The sequence below is a fragment of the Falco naumanni genome, chromosome 2 (assembly GCF_017639655.2).
Source record: "Falco naumanni isolate bFalNau1 chromosome 2, bFalNau1.pat, whole genome shotgun sequence".
Lineage (NCBI taxonomy): Eukaryota > Metazoa > Chordata > Aves > Falconiformes > Falconidae > Falco > Falco naumanni.
The window spans coordinates 30,939,221-30,962,191 of NC_054055.1; positions in this window are offsets into that span (position 1 = coordinate 30,939,221).

Below are 22,971 nucleotides of genomic sequence, written 5' to 3' on the forward strand. Positions count from 1 at the left end.
GGAGCTGCCATCATAAATGTGGAAGATGGGTAGATGCCGAAATAAATAATTTTGGGGAAATGGAAATGTACTTACAGATCAATATTAGTGACTGCAAGCTTCATCCAGCTTCTCAGCCATTAGTTTTGAAAACTCTATAATGACTCTGAAGAAAAGTAGTTTCTGTGGTTGGGATTCACCTACCTGACCCCAGTCATCAAGAAAATAGGCACATGGTCTGAGCCACCTATCTAGAAACATCGTTTATAGGGAGCTTCGTGGCAGTTTGACGATGGAATGTGTCACCCTGCGAGGTTGCTTTTTTTTCCCATTGACAAAAGGGAAAATATACAGGACTCCATTTAGAGTGGTATGCTTAAGTTTTATCTAGCTAAAATTAGGACTCTACTGCTGCATGTGCACCCAGTAGACCCCTTACTGAGCCCACATGCATAAACAGCAAGCAAGAGTACAATACTGACAGCAGATTTATTAGTGTTTTTATTTATGTAGCCTCATCCGCACCTCACTGAAGGCCTGACTCAGCCTCTTCATTAGATGAACAATGTGCCTTATCCATCTTATTCACCTGATCTGACCTTGATTCTTCAACAGTAGGATATTTGTACACCGTTTTCCTCCTGTGAACATAAGTAGTTCTCAGTTTGCAATCCCTGACTCTTTCAATGCCAGTCTCTCGTTCAGCTGCTCAGCTCACGTGTTGCTGTGCAGATTTCAAACATGGAAGTATGGTTTCCTTTCATGATGGGGATTCTGTGAGAGTGGGCAAGAACGGCACACAGATTTATGAATCCTGCTCTTCACCCAGCCTAATTTTTGGCTCTACTTCAACCTCCTTCTCTTCCTGTTTTCCCAAGAACATTCCCACTTTGGAAACAGCTTTGTTACTGCAAAGTTCAAAATTATCCAGAGACTCCCTCCCACCTTCCTAGCCAGCTCACATCCTCACTGGGAGCCTTGCAGGTCTGTCCCTACCAAGCCAGGCTCTTTTGCAGGCCCCTCTGGTCAGAGTCGGTTCCTCTTCCTGCCACCTGATATCCTGTGTGCAGCACAAGCTCAAGTCCCTCAGCTCTTTTAATCTCAATTTCCTCTCCCTGAACTCCTTGCTGAATTTAGGTGACCTATAATGTTTCCCAGAAGGTCCAATTATGAGTCACTTGCTTTTAACACACGAACCATCCTTCAGCACATCTGCAAGGTGAACTGTAGCCAGCACAGGTGAGCCTCAGCCTGTAGCAACTCCCTTCCATGCCAAATAATGTGTATTTAGACTTTCAGAAAAATGCAAACCATTCTTATATCCCCACTTCTAAAGACACAGGGTTATATTTATTTGTGGGTTTTAATAAATAAGTAACTAGTCCCACTTATTCCTGGCTAATATTAATAGTTACTGTTAGATTAGTTGTGGTAGCAGTCTGTTGCACATTGTAAACTGGCAAAAGTATCGCTAAGAAAAGTAATCCCCCACCTCCCATCACTTGTTCCTGCCCCAGAGCATCCCCCCCTCTGAGAGCACAGCAGCCTGCATATCTGCAAAACAAGATTCCCGGGGGGAGGAATCCATCTGAAGACTGGGTTTTCTTCTGGGTAAGTTTAAACCCAGTGCAGCTTCTCATTCCAGTTCTTCACAACTGCAGAGGAGGAGGTGATGCAGAATGGGAATTCAAGGCGAGACTGGGAGAAGGTGGGACTGTGTCTTTCAGCACCAGTGCCACTTTATGCTGACTTTCAGTGTCCACTGAACTGCAGCTTCAATTAGTTTACCTGACATTGCCCCTAAGGAAAATGCAAATTGCATCTCTTTCAGAGATCCAGAAAATTTCAAAAAATAATGCCATTCCATGGTGGAAACTGTTCTGAGAACAAAACTGTCACTTCAGGTAATTACATTTTCTTCTGTTCCTGTCAGATTTTACTCCCCACATTTTATGTCGAGCTCTTAGTGGTTTCCGAATTTTTAAAAAAGAAAAGCTTTTTTACTTATAAACCATCAGAACACAGTTAGTAGTTAAAAAATTGTATACAGCATCTGAAACAGTTAATGCAGAATGGTAAAACTGTACTTCACTCATCCAGGAAAAATACCAGCCCTTTCTTTACTCCAACATCAACATGTTTACCACTGAGCTGGAGGGAAGACAACACCCTAGGTATACTCTTAAGAATAAAGTTATTTTGACCTGCAGGAATTTTCATTGCTTTTACTCTCACAAATACAGCACAGATGTGGATATTAGGAGAAAGCATGTGAAAAGCCATAAAACTGCTACTTATTTTATCATCTACTTACAGTCTCTCTATGATTACCCTGTCTTTAACTACAGCAGCACATTAGTCAGCTGTGCTCAGCACTGACACATTGCAGATGAACCGCTCCGTGTGCTGCTCCTGTGGTGCTCTAAAGCTGATAAAACTCAGCAGCTGTTATTTTCACTGGCTTATGCAGTGCATAGTGGGTGTTCTGGTCACTTTATAAATATCACCTTTACACTTCCAAATGCTTATAAGCACATTTATTTCTAACAGAGTATCTCCACTTAGGTGCAACATGTATTTGGTGGTATTATATAAAAAGGTCGGTTCTGAGGGCAAAATGTCTCCCCAGAATGACACATACGAGAGTGAAAATATTTTTCTATTTATATCCTAGGAACATACACCTAAGTCTGGTCAAGTGTTCACCACAGGAAGAGCCACACTGGTGGAAGAGGCTGCAGTGCCCAGCTGCTGCGCCTGGCCCTCAGCTGCAGAGCCCTGACCCCAGAGCTGAGCCAGCAGAACCGGCCACGTGGGTTGTCTCCACCGCGCCAGTGCTAAGCCACCCACGCTAATTCAGGTGTTCATCATTTTGTAAGCAAACTGGGCTGACTCTGTGCTTTCAGAACAAGAGACAGTCCCAGCTGGCCCTCTGTGGGGACACTAACCTGCGGCAGGAGAATCAGAAGAGGCTAGAAAGGAGCGGTAGGGGAAACGCGATACAGGTCTGTAAAATGCTGGCTGCCATAGAGAAGGACTGGGTACTCACTTGTCCCTTTCAGTACAAGACCAATGGGCTATGGGGGAGCCATGCTGACAAATGTAGGGAAGTGATTCTTCAAGGAGAAAGAAAGCATGGATTTTGTTGCCAGAAGACATTGTGGCTGCATGGGTTTAAAAGGAGAGTAGACAAGCACTTGGAGAGGGATCCACTGCAAGTTATTAAACAAAAAAAAAAAAACATCACAGGCACAAAAAAAAATCTCTACTCAACTCTAGCTGAGAATGATCAGAGGCTGTGGAAACACTATACAGCTTACTTGCCTGTTCTCATTCAACAACAGGCGTCCCGTTGTGGTCACTGTTTTCCTTTTCCCTGAGGGAGACCATGAACGTGGTCCCCCACTGCCACAGTTCAGGCAGACGAGTTGCCTGTTTTGGAGACAGCTGCAAGGTGAGTACACCCAAAATGCTGGACATGAGCCTTACTCAGGGAAAACACTGGGGGTATCCCCTGCTACTTTTGCAGTCAGGATGTGGGCTGGTGGTATTCCGATCTAAATCAGTACAGCTGTCCTTATGTTCAACATCCAGCCAAAGCAATGGATAATTAAATGGAAGAAATCACATGCCTGTGCTCAAAACTATGCTCCTGAAATCCTCTACTTGTTATCCATGCGTATTTTATATGGGTCTCTCAAAGTTTCTTGAGCATCTGTAATTGCTCAGTGCCTGGCTTATGCCTAAGCTCCATTAATATCCACTATCCCAGTATTTCTTTGCCTAAATACCCATGGGCCTCATCCCCACGGGCAGTTGCACAGCAGCAAAGCACCCCCCAGTACCTCCATGCTGGGCAGCAGCAGTAGCTTCCACCCTTCTTTGTATAATAGCGATAGCTACCGGTAGAAAACTGGTAGGTTTTCTGGGTGGTTTTACAGCACAGTTGCTAATGAAGAATGACCAAGCAGCAGCTCAGCAGTGTGGGTGACAAGGGGCTGGTGCTCAGGCTCTACCTTGACCCTCTTTTATTCAGCGGTGTTCACACCAGCGGTTCCTGCCCTGCCTTGCTGACTAGTCCGGTAGTTAATATCCCCACCAGGAAAGGGAGTCACGAAGGTCTGGATATATCTGGGTGAGGGAATTTTAACTCCTATTTCCTACAGTTCAGGGATAAGTGAAATGTTTATTCCTGCTGCCCAACTCCCCACGTGGCAGCAGCCACTGCAGAGCCCTTGGCAAACAGGAATGTCCCACTTGCTTTGCCCTTGTGAGGGCTCCAAGGAGTGTGCCCTCCACACCACTCCATGGTCCTTGCCCCTCCTGCTGCCACATTGCTAGAAATACTCTGCCAGTCCAGAAATTAGTACAAGTAGTGAGCAAATAATTGTTTGTGGCCTTCAGCTAGGGTAGAGGGAGGGCAGTATATAGGCAGGCTCCAAATCCTTGTTTTTTTCCCAGGCCAAAACAGCCCTGGGCCATAGCCAGAAGCTCAGCACCTGCTTTTCGCAGAATGGCAGGGCTACAAAACGGTGTTCCCTTCTTCAGGCTCTTTTCCCAATGAGGCAGTGAATCCTCTTCTAGCACAGCTTGAAGATAAGGGATGCAACATTTCCCCAAAGAGCTTCTCAGCTCATAGTAAGGCCACACCTGTAAGAACTGAGAGTTGAAACCCTTCCTCCACTGTGTGGATAAGAGCAGGGGTTGCCCTAAAAACATTTATTGTAGCAGTGAATTTTATAAACCTGGATCGTTTAGTGGGTCTGGTGGATCAGACTATACATCCATCCTCTGCCCATAACAAGCCCCAGCACTCTCCTAAGAAAAGTGCAGGGTGTACAGTGAGGGGACATAATGACACTGCATTGTCCCCAGAGACAGTTTTCTTTCTAATTCTCGTCAGTTCCTGGTTGGATTTTGCCTTGAAGCTGAAGGCTTTGTATCTTTTACAAGTGTTTATTCTGCCTCCACAACAGTCCAGAGTTCTCCTTAATAACATTGAAAATAAAATAAAGAAAAGAAAAAGTAAAGAAAAGAAAAGAAAAAGAAAGGGCAAAGGAAAAGATAAAAAAGAAAATAAAAGATAAAAAAGAAAAAGATATAATTAGGACAACCTAATCAAGTTCCAATTAGATCAACACATTCTGAGCAAATTTCCTGGACACACAGTCTCTCTCAAGCCTGAATTCCTTCAGGTCCTGCTCCACCGGGGCCATCCCACCAGCACTGTAATGTGCAAACAGCAACAGCAGCAACCATCAGCAGTGCAGTTCCCAACCATTCCAGGAAAATCCCACTATCACCAGCTGGGGACAAAGGCTTATTGACTCACAGGCACGGCAGTTTTTAAAAGCTATTATCAAGTTTGGTTGGGCTTTGGAGCTAACTGCTACAAGATCTCAGCTTCTCCTTCCCCCCTCACAGCCCAGACACTCAAGGGCAACCGAGAGCATCCCAAATCTGCACCACCAAACACTCCAGCACTATGTCTGCAAGGCCTTGTCACCCCAATACCACCAACAGGTGCCAACTCAAACAAGGAACAGTGAGCACAGCACAGGTGGGGGAAATGGGCTTCTCCCTGCACACCGGTGGAGACGGAGCGGTGCGTGACAGCGGCCCGGCAGGCCCCCCTCACCCAAGGGGCAGCAAGCTGGGACGGCAGATGGCTGCAGGTGCAGAAAAGACGCGGAGCTCGACTCCCCTCATAGATTTCCTATGTTCCTTCCAAAGTCACAATATTTTAATTGATATTTCTTGTGAGAATACAACAGGTGCAACATAAATCCCATGGATTGTGCTGAATCCCACAAAACCCTGAATTTCGTTTAGGAAGGAGGGGAGGAAAAGAAGTCTTCTTGCTTTGGGGGTTTTTAGCCTTGAGCTACATGAGACAGAAAAAATGCTGTATTTGCTCAAAGTGCTGCCAAATTAAAATAAGCAGCTATTCATCTTGTTTTTTCTGAAAGGTTGGTTAACTCATTGAGAAAAACTCATTGATTGTAAAAGCACATTCAGTTATGGCAGAATTACAGTAGGGAAAAACCTGGCTTTTCTTATATGTCCTGGAGTGGGGGGCAAAGGCTCCTACACCCTTTTCTGCCTCTTCAGACACATTTGGCAAAGCAGATGGGACAGCAGCAGTGTCAGGAAGAGAGCCTCTGCATTTATGGATACACACTAGAACCCTGCTAAAATCAGTTAACAGACCTATTCTGCCATGGTTTTAGTTATGAGGTGAGGTGTGCTAGCAGTAACAAAGGTAGATTTGACAGCATATAATTTATTTGGCATTAAGTTGTGACATACCTCCTTTTGTTTGCTCTCTACTTGGCCGATGGCTCAATATCTTCAGGGGTCCACATGGTACATAGCTAAAAAATGAGCAGATAGGAAGGCAGATGCTGGAAATAAAGACAGACTTCCACTTCTCATTTCTGCAATTGTCCATGTATAACATTTTGCTAAGAAAATTCTTGATAAAGGTCTATTGGAGGGTTTGGAAGTTTTTATTTTTTTTTAATATAAAAAAAGTTTTAGAAAATGTTAATCCACCCCAAAACTTCAGACCACCTAAGACAAACACATTTCTTTCTAGCACTTAGAAAGTGAGCAAGCAGATAAACTGTGAATCTGTGTGTTCTTCTCCATGCTCCTGTACCCACTTCTCCACTCTTTTGCCTCTTTTGTGGTTTGGTTTGAGTGCCTGGCACGGCTCCTGCACTGTAGGAAGGAACAGAGGTCTATCTGCTGACAGATGTCTGTCAACTGATGGATGAGGTTTACACCTATAGGAAAAAAAGTTTTTTCTTTTGAAGTCAAATTAATTTTGTGCCTAGCACCACCACGACAGCAACAGTAAAACTGCTGGAAGTAGTAAACCATGCTAACATTGTTAATAATAACCAATTTACTGAGAATATAGTGAAGATTTTTAAATCCTATCATACTAATTTCACTTAGCACAGTAAGATGTGATTTTTAAAGCAGAAATAACAAACTAGGTAGAAGGGACAATCCCTCCATTCTTTCCACTATGGGACAATGCCTCCACTCTTTCCACTATAGGCACCAAAGGGGAAGAAATGATGCACTTTTTTTCCACAGAAAATCTGAGATTTTTCACTGAGGATGAAAAGTTGAAATCTCAAAAAATTTTGTAAATTAAATTCTAAAACAACCCAAATCACAAAATATGTACTAACACAAGCAAAACACCTTACTTCTCCTTGGTGCCTTTTGTCTATACCTTGCCTTAAAAGAAGACTAAAAAAATCACATTAAAAAATAAAACTTTAAAATATATGCTTAGGCATTTAAATGTCTTATTCTGACTTCCTAAACATTTTTTCCTGATTTTTAAACAAAAAATGGTGAAAATGGCTGTTCTCCAACAGACAGTGCATGTTCAGGCATCCAGAATTCTTGACAAAAAGACAAATTGGTGGAAATTTCTGCCCAATTCTAAGTCATCTTTGCCCTCCTCTAAAAGCCCAAGGAACTCTAAAACCTGGCACTTTTACTATATAGGTCCCCAAACACATCACTGTGGGAGTCAGCATCATCATCGTCATTTCCCATAGTGAAAGACTGAGGGACTTGCCCCCAGGATGAGCAACAGGCCATGGAGCTGAAACGAGAACTTTCCCCTGCTAGTCCCAGCTTGGTCTCTTCAGTCTTTGCTGTGAGACCGAAAAAATGGGTCTCCAAACTGATAGCTTATCTCTAGCCCTGAGATGGGATTGATACACCTGATTTTGGAAGAGATGGTGAGACTAAAGTCCTGCTCTGAGGAGCAGTAGAAAGACCAGCACTTCTCCAGAGGGAATTGCTGTAAGATTTTCTGCCGAGTGACTGAGGCAACGTAGGGGGGTCCAAAGAGAGCAGGACCAGGTACATCCCTCCTCATTTCCCCCTAACAAAGCAGATTTATCTACATTTATAAAGAACACACAGCCGAGAGAATGCTACCTAAAGTTTAAGTAGAGAGCAAATGGAAAGTTTGGATGAAAGTCTTTCAAGGAAAAATAATAAGCAGAATTACAGTAGAAACAGTTGCTATATGGATAAGGCAAAATGTTTGACAAGGAAAACATCTTTGAGAAGAAAGCACAAGGGTAGAGCTATTATAGCCTCTGAGGCCTTTTCCCTCAGACTTCTTATTTTATAACATATTTCTAAAACACAACACCCACAACTGTTTTTCTTCATCTATCAAAGCATAAAATTGCCAGTCCTTTGACCTAACTTAAATGAAGGAAGTAGCAATGTTAGGTTTAATTAAAAACAGCAAATATTTGTACAGCTGTCCCTGGTTTCACAGCACAGAAATAGGTTTAGCATCAAATCTTACAGTTTTAAATCCTCTGGGAACCATATACAAAAACATATAGAATCCTTCTGGCTGACTTGCCAAAGCCAGAAATGCCTTTTTTTGGAGTTATTTCAGGTGGGGCTCATTCAGCCTTCCCGTTTCCAACCCACTGTTTTCCTACTTGAGATTTTTTTTTTTCTTCTTTTTTCCGTGCTCCAAACGCAGTACTGTCAGCTTGACAGGTTCGCATGCATTTGATGCATTTTGGGGTTGTGAATAATAATAATAGTAATAAAACCAAGGGCAGGCTGAGAAGATTTGACTTCACAGCAGCCATAACTTTTTGGTGGAAACCCTGACAGCCAGACCTGGCTGGGCATTTCCAGGGGTCTCTGCCTCTTAGTGTGGGTGTCACTGGGAGGCACCTGGCATGGGATGCAGGAGCATCAACCAGACCCACACTGAACATCCCCGAAAACAAGAGGGGTTTGGAATGAAAGATTTTGCTCCTGGCCCTTGTTCTCCTTTAAAATTACACATTGAAACACGTTGTAAAATCCTTCAGCACTGAGCTTTATAACACAGCCTCCGGAGGGCTGACTCCACGTGCACCCCACCCCTTTGAAGGGGCCAGCCTGGGCAAGCCCGCTCTCACCAGGGACCACGGGAGGGTTTACGCTACCTCGTGCAAAAGGCTCGTCAGCCCTGAGCTCTGCACCCACCTGCCCATCCCTCCCAGGAACCCCCAGGTTTCCAGCTGCTGAAGCCAGGCCGGGGGGGCTGGAGAGGTGGGTGGGGTGGGCGGCCACTCACAGCGGGGCCAGAGATGCGAGGGAAGAGGATGGGAAGGGGGCAAACTGGCTTTAAAAAAGCCACACACAGGTCTGGAGCAGGAAGGGAGGTGGGAAGGCTGATGGCTGGTCCGGCCACTCTGCTTGTGTCCGTTGGGCACCAGGCAGGGGCTCTCCGCACCCTCCGAGCTGCTGCAGCCCCCCACCCTCCCCACAACCCCCCACAGCCTTTCCACACCCAGTAGCACTTCAGCACCAGCAGGTCTGGCACAGCTTGGCACAGCCTGGGAGAAGAGATGGAGGTGTCCAAGCCTGGTGGGGCTCAGGAGCTGGAGGAAGAGAGAAAAGCCCCAGGGAAAAGCCCTAAGGAAGAGGAAGAGAATGGAGACCTATATCCTCTTAGCCCAGGTGATCCCAGGCCAGAGAGGCTGGCGAGATGTGAGACGCTTCGAGAGATGGCTCTGCACAGCAAGAACTAGTAGAAGCAACTTCCTGGCTTGTACAAGTAGAGCAGACTCTCCTGCTCCCTCTCCTTCTCCCTGTACAGCATTCTCTTTCTCTCCACCCAAAAGTAAGCAAGAGCGAGACAGAAGTACACTTATCTTGGGCTTCTGGGTAAATGACAGTGGACTGCACTCGTAATTGCATGTGCTGGGTCTTGCCATGTGGACTGTAAGAGTTTCGTTTACATTAATTTGCAGTTAAGCAATTTAAGCCACAGCCTGCAAAACAGAAAGTTACTGACAGTTCAGTGTAGTTGCATCAGAGAGGTTCAGGGGATAAAAACACTTTTTGGCAGAATGAAGGCTTACTGACATGCTGAGTAGCCTGGAAAGATTATTTAGAGCTTTTTCAGAAGCCAGTTTTATATGTCTAGATTTCTATAAATGCACATAAAGTCTTAAACTATAAAGCTATTCTCCAGTTCTAAAAGAGCCGAAAAACAACACAAGATGCTGAGGTGACCAGTAACCTGTAAGTGAAACATGACCGACCAGCAAAGCCCATGGCTGTTCCACTACATATCAATACACTACGTATCCAACATATAAGACCCAATGAACATACACCTGAAAAAATCCTCAATTTTCCAAAAAATGTAGTGGTTATGCATACTACCCCAGGAAGAAGTCTAAGAAAAATCCTAGGTATGGGCTTGCAATTAATAAGTTTAGTTGTTCAAGTCCAATACATGTCCTATGCCTTGTTCCAAGTCAGTTTACTTTGGCATTGCCCAAAAGGTCTTTATCTTATGATGAGTCTTGGATATACCATGTAGAAAAAGACAGCAGTTCTTATCCAATTTTTAGTACCAATGGTGCATGCCACAAAAAACTCATCAGGAATAGACACCAATTGCTGGGCCAGCTAAGCTAAAACTAGAATCTGCTCTTTTACTTTTGTGCCAACCTTCCCAGCATAGATGAGCACAATGTGGGAAGCTGGGGAATACTGCAGCAGCAAAGATGTAACCACTTTAAATCTCATCTGGTGGATTTTCGAACAACATTTTGCTGTGACTTCTGGCTTCTCAGTATCTTGCTGATGAATTTGAGGTATTGCAAGATACTGTTTCCACGTGTGCTAGATCAACATACTGAGTCCAGCTGGCTTTGCACTTGTTCATAATTTGTTAAAAAGCAAATTCAAGCTACCTCAAGTCAAGCTACAACTCAGTCACCAGGAATCAGAAGCAACCTTTGAACATTTGGGTCCAAATATTTTCAGTCTCCAGGAATATCCATCTAAGAATCTATTAGGAATAAATACACCTAGAGACGGAAAGGGCAATATTGGAAGCTATGCATGACATAAAAAGAGTGTGTTAAAAATAAAATGAAATTGTTAGACATCATTCTTCAAAAATGAGAGTACAGTGAAAGGCTGGACTTCTGCAATACCAATTTTCCAGTAAGACTTCTTTGTTGCTCGTAAGTTAAAATAAACAAGACTAACGACATTTGTTTGCTGTACAAACAAATGCTAGCTTGATGAAATACAGCCACCTCAATGAAGGTTTTATTTTCTTCCTCTTCTTTCCCAGAACTACTTTAATATCTACTTGTATAAAAGCATGTGTTTAGATACCACTGGGAATACTTTGAATTCTGATTTTCCTATTCTACTTGAAGCTAAGTTAGGTCCTTTTTTCACTGAAAACCCATTATCATGACTGTTGAGCTCTGGGACTTCCCCCCCTTCCCCTATACAATGAGGTTACATAAATTCTGCACCAGCTTTCCTCAGACCCTGCGTCACGGATAGCCAAGCCCTTTAATTGTGAGTAGTTTCACTGCTGCAGGTTTGATTTTGAAGTAAATTGTATTCCAAGGGATCCATTTATATTATAACCTGTTCATAAATTCATATGAACAAGCCCTTAAAAATAAGCTCTAAGCCAACGACTTGGCTAAAGTCCCTTCAAAATGGCAGCCCTTGGTAGCATGTCCTTCCACTCAGTGTTTTTGAAGGAAAGCTCTGGGTTTATGTCTCAGAGGCAGTCACTCATGCTAGTAGTCAGTATTTCATAATTCTCATTTATTGCTACAGTTAGGTCTCTTTCAGTTCCTTCTTGATGTCCTGACTTTCCCATTTTGCATTTCTTTAGGGGTTGTTTCTTGTTTTCCTTTTTTGGTTTATGGTACCAGTATTGGTTTATCAGCCGAACTGGTTCAAAATATCACTGTATAAAATGAATCTAAAACAGACAGGCTTGAAGGAAAATTAGATGAAGAAATAGGCAGGACAGCACTGGAATAGCCCATCCCCTACAGGTACTGGGAAGAATGCTTTCTGCTGCACCCCAGTGCCTGTGAGACAGTGCTAGTCCTCAGCAATTAAAAGGTGGGTGTTAATTTCTCATGAAAAGTGACACTTTCACAAGGATTTGGAGCAAATCTTTCACTAGTGACAGGAAGTGAGTGCATTGTTACTGATTTTGCTTGCAATAGGGCTGCAGAAACTGCTTAGCCAAAGGGTCTGCATGAAGATGGGGAAGGGCGAGGGGCCTCTTCCCACACTGTCCCAGGACCCAGGATACTGCATCACCCCGCTGCCTAACCAGCTGTGCACTGGCATTGCACCCACAAGCAAACTCCTTGCGCCTCCTGCCTCCACAGAGATGCCCCCTAATAATGTCCACGTTGTCTCTCTCCTGTAATTACACACTGCCAAGGCGAACAGAGCAGCCTTTTATTTAACAGAGATTCTGTATTTTAAGCAGCAATGTGAGTGCATTAGAAAAGAAAAATACAAGGTATAAAAGCTTCCCGAAATAGCAGCGTGTGGCTTGCCCTGGCTGTGCTCAGGTGCAGCTATGCATTACTCCAGCTCTCTGATAACATCCTGTCTCCTGCGCTGAAGTTACCGAGGGGTCGCGAGGACGGTACTAAATCAGAAATGTGTAGCGGATTGGACTGGGCCAATCTCAATGGCAGCCAGCAGGGAATGGAATATAAATCATGCTAAGAAGTTAAAATAGCCATCCCATTTGCAAAACAGTCATGGTATTTTCTTTAAGGGGGAAAAGAAAACAGTGTCCTTAAAAGGTGCCAGATCGGCAGGGTGGGATAATAAAAAAACTTCTGACTGTGCAAGTTTCTCCTGCCCCTGTGCTACGGTGCCACTGCTCTGCCCAGCGCAGAGGAAGAAGTCTGGGGTGGCAGGTTCGGTGCTGCTATCCAAAAGGAACAGCTTCAGCAGACCTGTATATCCACCTGTAGTCCCCTTGCCCTGCAGCTCTTGTCAGGGCGAAACAGCTCAGTTGCTATGAAATCAGCCCAGTGGTACTTAATTTGTACCAAGAGCGAGTCACATCACCAGGACTCAAAGGATGGCATGGAGGCAGCCCTGTCAGGCTTCCCGCAGGCAGGCAGGCAGGGGTATGGTGCATTGCCTCCGCTAAGCCTGCCTGCCACAGTGCCAGCCGCAGGCTTTCTTTTCTTGCTGTGTTGAGACCCATCCCTGAGGAACAAAACAGAAACCACAAGTTCATTGCAGGCCAAACAACAGCACAGCATCAGGCGTCACTGACTTTGGTCAGCAGTGAACTGAAGACCCAGAGATGTCCTGCTTCTCAGGAGAAGAGCAGCAAGGGCCGGTGCAGACAGGCATCTCTGCCAGCTGCTCAGCACAGCATAAGCCGAGGGCTCTTCACCCGGGGGGATCTGCACACTTTGGGGGAGGACTATGGAATGGGTGGCTGTTGCTAGATGACATTTCTAATGGTACTTAATCAGCTTGTTTTCTGGTCGCCGATTTCCTGACACAAATCAGAGATCGGTTCTCGGCACCAAAGTGACTCATTTTTCCTTATGCGAGATCTGAAGACTGATTCATAAATAATGGCTTAGGGGCGACGGAAACAAGATAAATTGTTTTCATTAGAATTCGCATAAAACAGCAGCAGAGTCCCTGTTTGCCACCACGGATTGAACAAATGTGCCAGCATGCACGTTTTTCATTTTGCAGCCACTGATATTATGAAGTTGTTCCTGGACCTAATAGCTCTGAATGTTCATTTTTTTAAAGTAATTAATATGAAGAGTGGTTCTGGAAAAAATTGCCTCACTCTCCATGAAGTTATTTGCAGGCTGTAGGCATCAATACTCGTTTGAGTGGATATTTTTTTAAATACTGACAAATGGACAATTTGAAGTTCTTCAAGTGAGGAATTGCCTCCAAGATCTTTCTGGAAGGTTGCAGGAAATATGTTTAGGCAGTTCCATTTTATTAATATGGTAGTGCTGCACTCCACATGCACCTGCTGCATTAGGAAAAGGCTTTGCGGCAGCAAACCACAGAATGAACTACGCGAGGGTCTTGGGGGATTTTCTATTTCCACAGGAATGGTGACTTTACAAGAAATTAACAGCTCCACCATTCTCAGTGGTATATGTCTTAGGAGATATCTTCCAAACGCAACTGTTTTAGAAAACAGCAAGTGAGAGAGGGGTACAGATGTGAGGTGGGACTTACCTGCCCCGCAGAGGTTTCCCAACGATTGAGCTGTTCAAGCTGTGTTCACTTTAGGGTTATCAGAGAGAAAGAGGTGCTCCAGATTCAGTTCATCCTATAACAGCCATCTAAGATGGATCAGATAAACTGTTCCTATTGCTCCCCACTGACCACACACAGAACTTCTTGGAGAAAGCTCCAGCTTAGACTTTCATGAGCCCAAGGAAAAGCACAGGAATCACTTTCTAAAATAACTATTTTATTCCTCCAGAAGTTGAGCTATCCTGAGAATTTATATTGGAAAAATACAAAATAGGTCAGTGGGGGTGGAGGCACTGAGTTACCAGGAATGGACATCAGGAGCTTTGGCACTCCAAACCAGCTCCCAGATTTTGGCCCGCCAATAGTGGAGAGCATCCAGCACCTGGACCAGGGCACCACCATGGCCACTTTGCCTTTAGTGGAAATTTTGTCTACCAGGGCGCATAAAGATTAAGAAAAAATGTTGAGGGTTGGCAGCAGGCCAGGGTCTAAAATTTGAGTGTGCTGAAGAAAAAGGGAGCTGTCTGTAAAAGCCAGCTGTAGGAATCTGTTTGATGGGTCCAGTTGGCACCTCTGAGTAAAATAAAAGATGGAAGAAAGCAGTTTGTATCTTCTCTAAGGAAGCCTTTATAAAAGTGGCCTCTTTATAAAAGTAAAGCAACTTGGTGGATACTATCAATTTTATGTTAAGGTTCAAAAATAAAAGCTGGGCCATCAGAAACATCCTGAAACTTCAGCCTACCACTGAGTGACAACTGCACGAAACAGACCTAGAGCAGTGGAAAATTTTAAGCCATAAATTAGAGAGCCTTGAAACTAGTAGGCCATGCTGGTTTTATTCAGGGGGAGGTTCTTTATTAACTCATCTGTCTAAACATATGGATCTCGACAAATGAAAGCTTCAGGGAGGATCTGCTCCTGTCCTGCAATTGAAAACACTTAAAATCAAATCACTGCAAATATTCCTGTTACCTTCCCTTAAATGGCAAAGTACCACAAGAGCTGTTGCTTTCTATCAGTTCAGCTCACAAGGGCCCTATTTCCTGAAGTTAAAATGGAAAGAATTTTTAGTCTGAAACTTTTTCTTTTCCTTCAGTTAGTTACTGCCCACTTTTACTGAAAGGAGAGAGATAAGTCAAGTTTTTATTCTCTGTCATGTATCCTAAAGCTACCATGTGCTGGACACCTGCAAAAGCTAGCAAAGCTAGCTTGTTTACTTAGTGCAATTTATTTGACCTTTTAATATATTTGAGTAAGGATTTTATACCTAAGGCAACTTTACAGAAGAGATTTGAAAGGCGACCTTCAAAGAAAGCATCAAAATCTTTCTGAAAAAGGAAACTTTGGAAATATATGTGAAAAAGGCTGCTTTTCAGCTAACCTCCTGACTCAGGACTCCCTGGCTTTTCAGCACAGGGGTGTACCAGAGCAATGAGTTCACCTTGCCCACAGCAGACCCACAACCGCTATCATAAAATACCTAAGGGCCCGAGAATGGTGTTGGATGGCTAGTTTCGGTATTCCCATATAACAAATGCCTTCTATTTGCTGACTGGGGCAGTGATTCAGCACTGGTTTTGATGTTAACCCACACTTTAATCCTTCAGCTGCAAATCCTTTTTGCTATTACTATTATGAAGCTGGGATTGTCTGGGTGAAATGGAGTTTTAAAAAATGGTTTCTTTGTTGTTTTTAATAACAAAGGTAAAACCCACAATAAGTCTGAAACTTCATGCTTTTAAGAATAACATTAAAACTCAATTTCCTTTCAGTTAAAATCACAGGGTGCTACTAACTAAAAGAGTAAATACATCAAGTGAAGGAGAAGTGCCAAAATCTGGTGTGTACCACATGCTACAGGAGAAGATTCTTCTGTCCCCTACAGAATCACAGAATGTTTGGGGTTAGAAGGGACCTCTGGAGATCATCTAGTCCAACCGCACTGCTATAGCAGGTTCACCTGGTGCAGGTTGCACAGGATCACATCCAGGTGGGTTTTGAATGTCTCCAGAGAAGGAGGCTCCACAACTGCTCTGGGCAGCCTTTTCCAGTGCTCTGTCACCCTCAAAGTAAAGAAGTTTCTCCTCGTGTTCAGACGGAACTTCCCGTGTTGCAGTTTGTGCCCATTGCCCCTTGTCCCTGTCGCTGGGCTCCACTGAAAAGAGCCTGGCCCATCCTCCTGACACCCGCCCTTAAGCTGTTTGTGTGCACTGAGAAGATCCCCTCTCAGTCTCGCCTTCTTCAGGCTAACTAGGCCCAGCTCTCTCAGCCTTTCCTCATAAGGAGCATTAGGAGATGCTCCATCCCCCCAATCACCTTTATAGCCCTTTGCTGGACCCTCTCCAGTAGTTCCCTGCCTTGCTTGAACTGGGGAGCCCAGCACTGGACACAGCACTCCAGGTGCGGCCTCACCAGGGCAGAGCAGAGGGGCAGGAGAACCTCCCTCCACCTGCTGGCCACACTCCTCCTAATGCACCCCAGGGTCCCACTGGCCTTGGCCACCAGGGCACACCGCTGGCTCACGGGCAACTTGCTGTCCACCAGAACTGCCAGGTCCTTCTCCGCAGAGCTGCCTTCCAGCAGGTCAGCCCCAGCCTGTACTGGTGCGTGGGGTTGTTCTTCCCCAGGTGCAGGACCCTACACTTGCCTTTGTTGAACTTCCATGAGGTTCCTCTCTGCCCAGCTCTCCAGCCTGCCCAGGTCTCACTGAATGGCAGCGCAGCCTTCTGGTGCATCAGCCACTACATCCAGTTTTGTAGCATCAGCAACAGCTTTTCCTGGAACATTCATTGTGTATGAGACCTCATGAAGCATAGGCTGTGACTGAGAGCACATCTGCACCTAAATTTTAGGATGACAGAGGCTGATCTTGCTGCCAGAAGGTGTCTTGTCCTCTTCACCTCTAAATGTTCATTCCCAGCACTGAGATGCTCCTCCCTTCGTGCTGACACAGAACTTTCCTAGAGTAAACCAGGCTGGAGAACCACTGCAAGTTAAAGCTCTGCTTCTACCATCTGCTCCTACCTTCTCTTAGGTAGGGGCAGGAGCAGATGAGGGTTGAGGCAAATGTTTTCTTTTAGTGGTTGTGTGCGCATAGTAGATGAGCACCCCCTTCCAGTGCTCACAAACCTGTGCTGGCCCAGCTCAATGGCAGGCAGAAGGTTTCCCCTGCCACAGGCAAGGCTGACAGCTGGTAGTGCTACAGATCCTTAAGGAAAAAACTGGCTCCACTTAGATTTTTCTAAGCACAGCAGGCAGGGGTTTCCATGAGCTGCAACATGTGATGTTGGGTTGACTGGATTAAGGATTTGCCCCATGCAGAGTATTTCTTTAGCACAGCCAGGTGTTAGAACAGCACTTCCCATGCTGCAGGCCATGCCACGTCTGAGGGGCTGGGAAGTCGTCGTAATTTGTTACGGTGAGCAACCAGCAGAGCTGTCAAGGTCACCTGCCTCACTGGTGATCCCAGTTATGTAATAACATGAGAGACACTGCATGGAAGTGATGCTTCAGTGAGGGTTGCTGTCACAAAGTCCCCCTGGGAGCCATTGGGAGCTCTCCAGAGAATCTGGATATAACATTTCTCCGAGGTCTTACCCTTGCCTGTCAGGGTAGAGGGAGTAGAATTGCTTTGGGGACAGCTACGAAAGGTCTGTCTGTTAGAAACAGAATTAGAAAAAAAGTAATTAATGATGCCTGAGGAAGAAAGTGTCCCTTAAAAGTGAACAGGTGAAACTGCTACCCGAAGTTTCCTGCCAAGTATTTAGTGGTTACAGTATATGTATCTCAAAACTGAAGATGTTTAACACTAAATCAGAGATGAACATTCATGATTAAGAACTTTCTGCTTAGAAAATCCTGGCTAGAAAACTTATAGAGCATTATTTTTCACTCACACCTTTTTGCTTTTGCTTTTCGTTTCAGGATAGCATTGAGTTTAGAAATATCTGTAGTCACATGGCTTTACAAGGAGAGGGACAACAATTTGAGAGAGACTTACATGAAGCCCTCCAGTGTTTGAAGACCATCATTGAGAAACTCATTTGTTCATTTGCAGTTTTCCCCTCAGGTTCTTATATCCCGGTTCAATCTGCTCTGAGACAAAACCTGCAGAATCTCCTGAAAATGTGAAACAACAGGCTGCTTGGCCAAGGAACAAGCAAGGCCTATGAGCTGTAACGGTCTATAAAAATAACTTGAAAGGTGAATCCTGGAGATTTTACTGTAGCAAGAGTTCCTGCTGACTTTACATCGGTGAAGACTTTCCAATGGAGATGGTATTCCTGAAAAGTACTGAATAGCCTTCTCATATCAAACTCATACCAAAGTCACATTAATGGGAGCTGGGAACACCTCCAGAAGTTGCTTTGGAGGAACTGGAATTCATTCTTAAATAATAAGGTCTCAAAATGAATATAGAAAGTTGGAGGCTGGGAAGGCAACCGTCAGAAATCTCAGTATTTTCATCACAGTTCAGGAAACTGTTCTCAAGTACTTTGTTATGGAGCTGACACTTGAGATCTTTCATGAGAAGGTATACAGCCTGATGCTGCTGCAAATAAAGACAGACTGCTAAATCTGCACTGCATTTTACTCTAATAAGCTAATAAACTAACGGAAAGGTGAAGGTGCGGTATCTTCCGTTGAGAAAAGAAAAAAAAAAAAAAAAAGAAGAAGAAAAATATGTGGGACCAGTGGGATCAATCACTTTAAAGCAATAAAAGGTCTTGGTAGATGATACAGTGGAGGTGAATGGAAAGCAAAGCAAAAAAGGCATTAACACGGTGAAGCAAAGGTATTTATAAACTGAGGTGAAACATTTGTGAAGGTTGCTTTGCAGAGCTTTCTCAGCCCCTGTGACTGTGCAGCAGACAGCATAAAACTCTGCTCTCCTACTGCCAAATCAGGAGGGTTTATGAAGTCACTTCTGTCAAACAGCTGCAGCTGTAATGCTGAGAAGAGGCATTCCCCCCCTCTTTTTGCAATAAGATTTAATGTCTGTGTGATTGCTGAGCAGGAATAACGACTTGTAAAACTTTTTTTTTTTTTCAAAGGGATAAATTAGGCTCCTTTTAACTGTGATTTGGGTAGTAGGTCAGGGAATTTTGTAGATTATGAGATAGAAAAGTATCTCTTTCCATTGGCTGGAGGAGTGAATTTCCACATGTAATTTTTTCTTTTTTTTTTTTTTTTTTTAATGTGTGATCGTGAACATCATCAGCTGAATACTTTCCGAGTGTGGTTCCATACTCTGATTGATTTGCCATATTTTATGTTCACACTTTAAATGTTACACTGGTGTCATTCTCACAGCTATAATTAAGGCTACCTCAAAACACTTATTCATTGGTTCTCAGTGCGAATGCAGACAACTGCCCTGGGTTGAAATTTTGCATGGAATGCCTAAGCTTAGAATTTATTTAGGAATGGGAAGAAAAAACATGAAGGTCAGGCCAACATATCTCCTTTTTTTTTTCTTTTTTTCTTTTAAGTGTGACTCTCTCCCTCAAGGGAAGAGGGAAAAGGGCTCCATTGGGACCAGAACATGGTGGTGTTTGCTGAAATGTTGGGGTCTCCAGGGCAACGCTGAGCGTAACAGCAGGCAGCAAACAGAGGGGATGCACACAAAGGTGTTACATGCATGCCTGCACAGGTATTAGTGAGTGCTTATCTACTGCGGTTGGCAATACCCCTCACAGTGAAGGGACAGAGGCCTTCAGAAGTCCTGTGAAATGAGTCTTTTGGCTATTTTTCTAATGTTATCCCCTCAGAGGAGAGATACATGGGCAGCAGAGAGGCCAGGGGTGGAAATCTGGGTGAAGGCAGCTGCAGCCCTGAGGTCCCCCAGCTTTGCAGAGTGCAAAGTGGTGCCATCACACACCCCGCTTGCCCCTCAGCTTTGGTGTGACAGCCACCCACTGGAGCCCAGACCCCTCTTGCTCTGGCTGTGAGGGGCTATTTTTTTATTTCCTACCATTTAGGCAGGTCACTCCCTGGCTTTCCTCAGCCTCGGTTGTTTCTGTTAGTTCACTGAATCTGCTCTCACACACAAGCACTCTCTTACAGGGTCTGTGTTTCTGCTCCTTCAGCTGGGCATTAGCCCCAAGCACAAATGGTTTTACCTCCAGTTTCATTAAAAAGTCACTTAAAAGAAAAGCTTTCACAAGGACTTATATCCAGCTCAGTGCGCTGAAATCCTGGTCTGAAGATCAATAGCAAGATCCTGTTGACTTTACCAGGGCCAGAATCTGATCTATGCTCTCCGGGTCATCAGCACTGCTGGCAGGGTTGGCATCAGGAAGGCTCTGAAAAAAACAAAGCCACAGGCTGATTTCAACTCTCTTTTCTCAGTCACAGGCATGTATGCACAAAAGTAATGACCAGGTACAGAGAGCAAAAGCATTTCGCAGGTAGTTTTCTCTTCAGTTTTCTAAGAAACTAGCAAGTGCTACAGATTAAAAGTACATTAGACCTAAAATAACACTCCAGACACAGTTCTACCAAATTGGACAGGTCCCCTTCTGGATGGCTCTAGGCCTGCAGAGATCCCTAGCAGGTAAGAAGCAGAAGACACAGGGACTTGGGGAAATTTAGGCCTTCTGAATATGACCCTTCGTGGTTTTTTAAAAGAATTAATGTTTATGCTGAAAATCTCCAAACTCTTTCTTTCCCAAAAGTTCCCACTTAAATTGAATACTTTGATTCAATTTCATTTTAAAAGAAAGCATCGTTATTTTTTTTTAAATTCTGGCTAGAAAATTAAGAATCCCTTGGGAAACATCATCTTGCATTGGACTATACAGCACAGGTTTTCAGTTCCTCTCCTTGTCCTTGAGGTGGTGGTGCAATGGAATGGGAGGGCAATGGGTTCTCAGGCCCTGAGTCTGCAAACATTTTGAGTATGGTTTCATGACTCAAAGTGCTCAGATAACTGTGGTTTAGTAAGTTACCACCCATCAGTTGAGCTGTGGCAACTGCCTGTGCACATGCAATTAGCTCACCCTAATTGCAAAATGTGCAACTCACTCCCTTTCAGGAGATCAGTGCAGCTGCACATATATATCAAGTTATCCTTTGCTATGTTTGAGGCTCAAGGCTCCGTTTCATCAATTGAGATGAAATGTGGTAGAAGACAGGAACATCCATGCCTCTGGGGTGGGGATTCACAGCTCTCCCGGACTCATGGCCTCGGCAGGCTGGCAGACCCCTGCCATGTCAAGCAGCCCTCGAGCCAGGGTGCAAGCTGCTCTCTGCGGTGTGTTGTATTTGCTATGCAGCAGATGAAAATCAGAGCATCAGAGAGAATAGCCTGAAATGTGCCTTCCTGCCTCCAACATAGGAAGCAAGGATGGTGGAAGGGAACCCGCTGCCCAGAAGTAGCTGCCCTTGCTCAATGGGGACTGTGTCACCAGCTTGTGCGTCACACACACTGCTGCCATGGCTAAAAAATCTCACTTTTTTAATGCTAAGATACTCCACTTTGAGTTCAGCTGGAAAACCTCTCTTTGCACGTCTGTAATTTCACATACCCACCCCAACATCCTGCTCCAGAGCATCTGTGTTTCAGAGCTCTCCATATGCATCTTCTCTTTTCTGTTGTGTTTGCCAAACACCACCACTCAATTTAGCACAACTGCTGTGCGTATGATCCACAAAATCAGCCTGTTCGTCTGGGTTATGTGTTTACATCTCCTGCTACCAGGCATTTGATGAAACAGCTTCCTCCTCCTTACCAGTCCTTTTGGGGCTTTGATGACTCAAATGCTTACTCACGTGAGCAGTTCTTGCTTGACACGTACTCAGTTGTTTCAACTGGGTCTTCCTACAGTAGCATCTAAAGGATCAGGATGTTTTTCCACCAGCATGCCAGGTTTCAAGCATAAGATGCACTAGTTATATCAGGAAATTAGTGAATAAGAAGCTAGACGAGCAAAGAAACCCTGAGCATGAATGTATCAATGATTCTATCTAATAAAAGTATTTTCCTATAATACTCATCACATGAGGTTCAGGTTAACAAATGGGGAAAAGCAGTCCAGGAAAATAGAAAATGCATATAGTAACACAATAAAAATGTACACACACACACAAACCCTTTTTATTGCATGCATAGAACTACTTGACTTTTATTTCCAAAACCTTGATACTGATGAAATTTCAAGACTGAAAAAATAAATTAGAAAAAAGTGCTAATGATTTTTCAGTAAATGTTTCTACCTAAATAAATTCCATGATAACTGCCCTGCATTTTATTTTAGCTGCTGGAAATAGTTTGAGATTTAAATCAGAAAAGAAGTCTGGAGCATTTTTTTCCAGAGGGTGTTAGTTTTTGCCTTGATGAGTCCTATCACCTAGGTAGCCTTTTTATATCCCTGTAATAAATTTCACCTGTCATTCACCTTTGAGCAGCACACCTGTGCTCGTGAATCCCTATTCTGGGACTGCTTTAGCCTTCCAAATTGCTGACCAGCTTCAAAGAAGCACAGCTGCTTGTTTGTCAAACATTAAAGCATGCTTCCTTCACAGCCAACTCCAAATACTTGGTCCTAGATCGATGCCAGGCTAAATGTGCAATATCTGACCGACCACCACAGCTAGAAATTCAGTATTTTCAACAATTTTAAGCTGAATATCCCATTGCTTAGAAATGATGTCACTTTGAGCCTATCCAGACAATTCAGAGGTTGTTAAATTTGTGTTTAGTTATATGCAAATTTGCATGTGCTACAAATGTGTCATGCAAAGCATCCAAAGCTGCTCCAGGAAAACTTACAATTGCACCCCACCACGCTATGTTCTGTTTTCTCTCTTAGCTTTGTTTGTGGCCATTACTGAAGGACAGCACAAAAAGAGCACTGTTACGGCAATGGCATCAAGCAAGCCATGGAA